This window comes from Nannobrachium achirus, assembly GCF_963921795.1.
Source record: "Nannobrachium achirus genome assembly, chromosome: 2".
Lineage (NCBI taxonomy): Eukaryota > Metazoa > Chordata > Actinopteri > Myctophiformes > Myctophidae > Nannobrachium > Nannobrachium achirus.
Window position 1 is genome coordinate 68,018,857 of NC_137811.1, and position 7,562 is coordinate 68,026,418.

Here is a 7,562-nt window from a genome sequence, read left to right on the forward strand (position 1 = left end):
CTCCCGCTTAAAATATTTTCAATTTGCAAAAGTGGTTAACAATAACAAGTAAACCATCACAATCAGAATTAATGGAATACTGAAAACGATAGAATGAAAAATGGGTGTTGTGATTATAATCAAGACAAGGTTACAGTATGAGACAAGTTGACGTGGATGGTTTGATTCAGTGATTCAACATCTAGATCAGGGGTAGGCAACCTTAGGCATATGTGCCATTGGCACAGGGCAGAGCAGTATAATCAGAGAGTGGTGTCACCGCGGGGTCAGAAACAGCGCTGGTCACGTGGTTCATTGTCACTTTACACCTCATAGACTTCAATGCATTTTGTAAACTTCCGGTTCGCCGTTTGTCACTATACGCCAATAGATGTGTGCGTAGAAGACCTGGCCCCATGAAGTGAACGGGAGTGACGCAACTCTCCATTCTAGGGCTCTGGCACAGGGGAAGGTGATCACTGGCACACTGGCAGAAGTGTGAGAGAGGATTTTTATTTTTTAAATCAAATATTTATTTTAAACATGGTCAATTAAGATGAAGTTACCTAATTACAGCATTACATCCTGCACATAATTCAACATTGATTAAAACTCTGACCTCTGACTGGGGAGGGAGTCGGGGAGATAGGTGGATTATTGCTCTTGAGTCTAATGATCATTATATAAACAATGTCCTGACAATCAAACTGTCAGAAATGTTCTTTCTAGAAAATAAAAACATGGCACTTCATTTAAAAAAGGTTGATGATCCCTGATCTAGCGCATCTTGAAGTCAATCATGCCCCAGCGAGCTCTGATGGAGGGTATCCACTGCCATTTTGCCGTCCACTGATCAAGATGAGCAGTGTCAGGGTAATTTGGGTAGAAGTTGAAGGAATAGCCAGTGAGCTGACCAGCTCTCAAGAAGCGAGCCCTGTTGGTCACAAATTCGTATTTGATTATGACATTGAAAGATTGCATGATTGAACATGATATATCTTATTGTATTATCTTGCTGGCTTTAGGCTGCATTTTTTCTAATTGGTCTTTTAATCTAGACTACTTCCGTATCAGTAAACTGATCTTCATAAACATCTTGCCGATGCCTGATCAACATACCACAAAACATAATGGAACTTCAGGGCTGGTTGTTATCTTTACATCTCTTCTATTTTTAACCTCCTGTTGTTAGTAACATAGAACTACAGAAGTGCATTGCATGCAGTGCTTGTAAGTTGACTATTTTTGCTGCAGGCTTCTCTTCAGCTTCTGTCTGCCAAATGCCCATTTTCTCAATATAGGAAAACAATATGTTTTTGACTTAATTAATAGATTATCAATGTTATTTACACATTTACGCAGATGCACGCACGCACGCACGCACACACACACACACACACACACGTGTATTGTAGGCTACTCACACATGGCCCATGCTGAAGTCAAAATCCACCAGAACATTTCATGTTCACGACACAGGAGACAATCAGATAAAGAACCATGAGCCCAAACATAATACCCACTGCCATGCTGTTGCTGAGTTGCTGAGCTGGAAAGAGATTATATAATTATAAGTTATTGACAAGGACAACAAGTCGGGCCGAAACCTCATATGTCCAAAACGGTATATTTCAATGCGTTTTGAACTAGTTATTTTTGCTACTTTTATGTTTGGAATGGAGAAGTTTGGACATATAGACAACTAAGAATCAAAGTGCATGCATGTCCTTCAAATCTGTTTACAGTCACATCTGTCTGATTTCACTCAAATCAGTCACAAATATTCAAATTCAGTTTATAATTCTCTACAGTAAGTCAAAGAGCATCAACTAAGTTGTCAGTAAAATATTGTCACATCATCAATATATTTCATGCTGGCTCTGCATCACGAGCCTTCTGTAAGAGGACCTGTCTTTAATTTCTCATGTAAAAAGACAAAGATGTATCTGAGAAGAGCTCTTTTGCAAACAAATTATTCAGCGTGAGCACACATGCATGTACGTTTGTATGAGCAGAAGGTAAACCTTGCTTCTTAATGTCATGAGAATAAACGACTATTACTGTGCATTGTACTCTATTGTATTATATATTGTTATCCATGTATGCTTACCTGTGTGCAGTCAGTCTGTATACTGCCCTTGCAACACGTGCCTATGTGTAGCTAGACAGCTAGTTAACAGTTCCTGGGATCCTCCAATAAACACACAAGGCTTGACTTTTCTTGCAAATTTACTGAAGTCTCTGTAGGATTTTGTAAAACTGAAACAATAAGAAAATAGAAATACATACAATGAATTAGTACCAAGGTACAAATATACACTGTAGTGTGAGAAATAGTATACAGTACATACAGTACTATTTGCATTTAAACTAGTTACAGAATGTTCCAAACACAGATAATTGTCACTGCAGCAGGACAGGCTAGCATGAAATGTCAGCAGACCACGTGTACAGCAGCTCACTTGTTTACTGGAGAAATGCTGGCTCTACTGACTTAGGTTTCACTTTCGCTTTGCTTTTATACCTTTTTAGCCTAACCACTAGATGGCAGTACAAACCATATGAACTGATAGAATGAACTTCACTTTTTACCTTGACTTGACATATTAACTTAAATGACCTTTTTTTTAATTTAGATTGTTAACCAATCTCCCGTGCAAAGGCAGCACAGTCTTTGAGAACTCAAAGTCAGTCCGGTGACCTCAGCCTGTGATGATCTGATCCTACCAGACATCACTTGTCTTTATATGCTCTCTTCTGTGCTGGTTCCTCATAGTTTCACCTGAAATGTGTCGGTTCCTCCTTCATATAATTGCGTCTGTAGGCAGTTTAGTATGTGAACGGTCACAGCTTCAGCTTATCTCTGTCACTCCTGACACGTTGGTTCCCCTGACACGTCACATCACTGTGACATCACAGGTGACATCACAGTGATGTCAGATACCCAGAGCAGGGATCTCCATATATGGGCATAAAAGGGATTCTGTGATGTCTCAGAGCAGGGATTCCCAAGATGCATCGCAATCTTTCATGGGCAGATGTGCCTGTGTTACTGTAAATAATAAAGAAATGTGTCTAAAAAGACATGTTTAGCCAATAGCCACACGATAGAAAGCAGTAAAGTAAAACATTTGAACACTCATCTTTTCTTTCCTCTAATTACAATCTAAAATATTAACCCTTGTAAAAAGAAATATGTTTTGCAATAATGAACAACACTAGAACATTTTGGCTGTGTCCTTTTTGGTGCTAGTAAGCTTAGAGGGAGTTTCTAGGACCCTTTACAAATGTGCTCTTTTATGGTGGTTTTAAAGGAGGATAAAGGAGTCACACTTTTTGATGTTTGTTGGAAGGGCATTCCAGATTTTGGTGGTATAGCAGTAGAACGAACTTGGGTTGAGTGAGATCAGTGGAGCTCCCTGTGGTGTTGTACAATAGGCCTACCTGTGTGTGTCTTGTACGCTATTTAAGTACTCTGACAGGTACATGGGTTTCCTGTTTCCTTGGGAAATCTCGCTTTTGCGAACGCCCATCATTTCGACCGGAGGGTTAGCGACTCACTCCACGGAGGTTAAGGTTAGGGTGAGGGTTAGAGTCGGGTGTCGAAAAGATGACATGTAGTAACAGCGACACGCTCCCATCTTGAAGACCAGGCCCATTGCAAGTTGCTTTTCTCTGTCCTCTCCTCTACCCTGAGCCATCCCACCCTAGCATAAATGAGCAGGGGTTAGGTGAGTTCTGGGTGTGAGGCCAAGTATTAACCTATCCAGTTTTTTTTTTAGAAGTCTGAGGTTTTGTTTTTAAGGCCTTTGTGGTGTTAGCGGTACATGCATATATTGATTGATTGAAGACTTTATTAGAAGTTTGCATAGTAAAAGGTACAGTTTCATGACAGTACAGTTAACTGGTACAAGGTCAAATAAAAGGATACCTCAAAAAAGCTTTTGGGCTTGTTTTAATTGGGTTCTTTTTTTTTTTACTCATATTATCTATACTATAATTTTGCGAATGTCTGAGTGAGTGTCTGTCTGTCTGTCTGTCTGTCTGAGTCAGTGTCTGTCTGTCTGTCTGTCTGTCTGAAACAGCGTTTCTCCTCAGTGGCTGGAGCAATTGATCTGAAATCGCATCACCATTAGCATATGAACACACCTGACATAACTGTGAAGCCCGTTTGTCACTTTCACAAATCGTATGCTGTATTTTCACATTTTTATGGTGTATCTATATCTATTTAGCCTACAGTACCTTTTGTGACCACACATGTTAAGGGAGGGGCGCTGTTGTTCAGGCCATGCACAATCACACACAAACACACACACACACACGGGGGGGGGGGGGGGGGAGGAGTGTGTGTGTGTGTGCAGGCGGGCGGGCGGGCGGGCGGGTGGGGGGGGGGGGGGGGGGTTCTGGCCCTGTTACAGATGTTGTCCAAAAATCATGCAGATCGGTACACAGTATCTCTGTAGCCGTTAAATGGAACGGGTATTTCTTACATTGATGCTCCTACATATTAGCATGCAAGCACCAGTTAAAGTTACTTTCCATCCCTCATATACTGTATGCACAGTGCACATCCCATAACCCACACACTGCACATCATTTCGGAGCTCATATCTTTGAACGGGTAAGGGCTAGTATAACAGAGTGTCGAAAGGCAATCGTTGGATGAGTGATCCAGCTAGTGTCCTCAGTGTGTTCCCACAGGCCAGGATAATAATTACATCTAACGATGCTTACTCCTCCATTCACGTTTGGTGAATGTAGCCTTGGCCAGGAAAATTTGATGTCTTCAGGCGGTAACCATCGATCATCAGGTTTTTCGACCCTTAAACCGCTACACCCTCCTGATGGCAGGGTCGGCAGTGGTGGCCAAACCACTGCCCATCTCCTCCTCCTGGCCAAGGCTAAACTCCCCTCTCCTGCTCTATTTTATTTTTTATTTATTTATTTCAACAAGAGGCTCCTCTGGGGAGCTATTGGGTGGGTCCCTCCTGAGGTCTTGAGGTGACACAGGTGCGTAGAGTTCTCCAGTACTGTGGGGTTATTCCTGCCTGGAGTTCTCCTTCGTCTCACCAACTCACCAACCAATTTGTGCGCTGCACCTGTGACCCCTCTTCTCCACACTTGGTCCTGGCTTGATGTATTTTTACCTTTTGTGTTCCTGCAGATGTTCTTGCAGTGACACTTTACTTCCAATTTCTCCCCAGCTGATGTTGTTTAGGTGAGCCATCTCGTTAGCAAGGATATCCTGAATATAAATCCTTGTTCCTTTGGTTGACTTTTCTGAATTACTTTTCTTGAAATCTTTTCACTTTGTCTCTAAGATACAACCCAGGTAAGTAATTGCGCGCGCACACACACACAATTCCTGGAAATATTTTGAAATTAGAAAAATATTTTTTTCCAGTACTGGAAAAGTTTTGGAATTGATCAAGGGTCCTGGAAAAAATAGCTATGCATTGTCTCTGGCTATTGATTTTGTTAATACCTCTGAAATTAGAGGCAGAAATTGAGAAAATAGCCGATCTACATGCTCGCAACGCCTTGCAACGCGAGGCGTTGTGACAACTTGTGAGCATGTAGATCTGCTATTTTCACAATAGAAACGTGTTATACAAAATTCCTCAACTCTTAGTGCTCGTCAGGGTGCCGGGTCCCCAGTTAAAATATGATTATTTCGGGGGTCACAGCCTGAAAAGGTTGAGAACCACTGGCATACACTACCTGTCTTTGGGCATTGCGCATAGGAGTATTGAGCTGTTATTGAGTCCTGGAAATTGAGTTAAATATTCTGGAAATGTTTTGGAAATTAATTGGTAAAAATGTGTGGGAACCCTGAAGAAAGAACCTGGTGGTTACAGAATAACAAGGATGGAGGAAGACAGGTTTTTCGCCAAGTCCATTGGCCAATGCCAGCAAGGCCAATGGACAAAGTGGGAGGGTGTCCTACCAAGGTCAGTGAAATGGAGTGACCTGTGGAAAATGCCTCAGACGAGGCTAAGTTTTCTTATCAGAGCTACTTATGACACCCTTCCAAGTCCAACAAACCTGGCACGATGGTATGGCTCTGATGAAAACTGTGGACTCTGCGGAACAGCCAAGGGAACTCTCCGCCACATACTGTGTGGCTGCCAGACGGCCTTGGCCCAGGGTCGTTAACGGGTGGCGGCGCGACCAGGTACTAAGGAAGCTGGCTGAACAAACAGAGAGCATGAGTCATGGCCAATGAGAAGTCAGGATCCCAACAGAGGCAGCTGGTGCAGTTTGTAACAGCAGGACAAGCCAGAAAGAATGCCCAAAAGAGGACAGATCATCCGTCCTGGCTCCAGGCTGGTCAATGAGAGCAGACCTCGACAAACAGCTACGCTTCCCCTTTGACATCACCATCACCACACTGAGACCCGACATCGTCCTGTGGTCGACAACCGAGAAGCGAGTCCTGTTGAGTTGACAGTCCCATGGGAGCAAAACATCCAGGAAGCGTATGAGAGGAAAAGGGCACGGTATGCTGACTTAGTGGCAGAATGCCAAGAGAAAGGCTGGAGAGCAACAACCTATCCAGTGGAAGTTGGCTGCCACGGCTATGTGGGCCTCTCAACCAACTGTTTCCTGAGGGACATTGGCTTCACGGCAGCAAAGGTCAAGAAAGTCCTAAAGGATCTCTCGGAAGAAGCAGAAAAGGGAAGTTTCTGGCTCTGGCTGCGAAGAAAGGACAAGAGTTGGGGGAATCGAGATGCCACGTAGTGGAAAAAACCTGATTATCGAAATCCAGCTGCAGGGAGTGGCTGGGAGACGTCCCTGACCGCTGCCCCACCATCCTGAGATGTTCTGGTGATTAATTAATGAATGCTTTAACCAGTGAAAAATAGCAGATATACAAGCTCACGAGCTTGTAGATCTGCTATTTTTGAAAAAGTCGTGAAAATGTGTGCAAATCAGACTAACTGAGCTCCATTTAAGTTTTGAAAAAATAGCAGATCTAAAGCTCGCAGCGCGGCACTCGGTGCCGCGCTGTGAGCTTGTATATCTGCTATTTTTCAATAGTTAAAGCATAAAATAATGATACACAATAATGTGTACCCGTTCTGAATGGGTTAAAGGGGCGAAACATCAGAGAAGGATGGCTCCCAGCTGAGGACCCTGCAACTGGTATTTCGGTACGGGCTGAAGCAGGTTTCCAACATCAACCTGCAACAGTGAACCATATGCGGCCGGGTGCAAGCCTGGCTCAGGGAGGAGGACGCCCCTGCCATGCAGAGTCCCGGGGCCACTCCCTGGTGAGCATGGAGCAAAACACCAGGTCAGGATGACTCCCAGCAGAAGTCTCTGCAGCTGGGACTTAGGCACCGTCGGGGGTGCGTCAGGCAGAAATGCCCTGCAGCAGGGGTGGGCAACTTTGATGATGGTGAGGGCCACTATATTTCCACCTTCACTCCAGAGGGCCACATTGCATATTGCTACGTCCTACTTTGTCATTCTAGTATCTCATACAAAAGAAGCAAAAATAGCAGATCTACAAGCTCAAAACGCATCGCGGCGTTGAGCTTGTAGATCGGCTATTTTTGCTTCTTTTGAATTGGAAT

General features: G+C 43.6%; 1 long non-coding RNA gene across 1 annotated transcript; it reads right to left on the reverse strand.

The window, feature by feature from the left end:
- Window positions 1-443: 443 nt before the first annotated feature.
- On the reverse strand, window positions 444-2,311 carry LOC308307331. Its single transcript, XR_013963222.1, has 3 exons — window positions 2,090-2,311; window positions 1,404-1,528; window positions 444-913 (listed from the first exon to the last, which is right to left on the reverse strand). It is a non-coding gene; the product is annotated as an uncharacterized lncRNA (long non-coding RNA).
- Window positions 2,312-7,562: the final 5,251 nt, after the last annotated feature.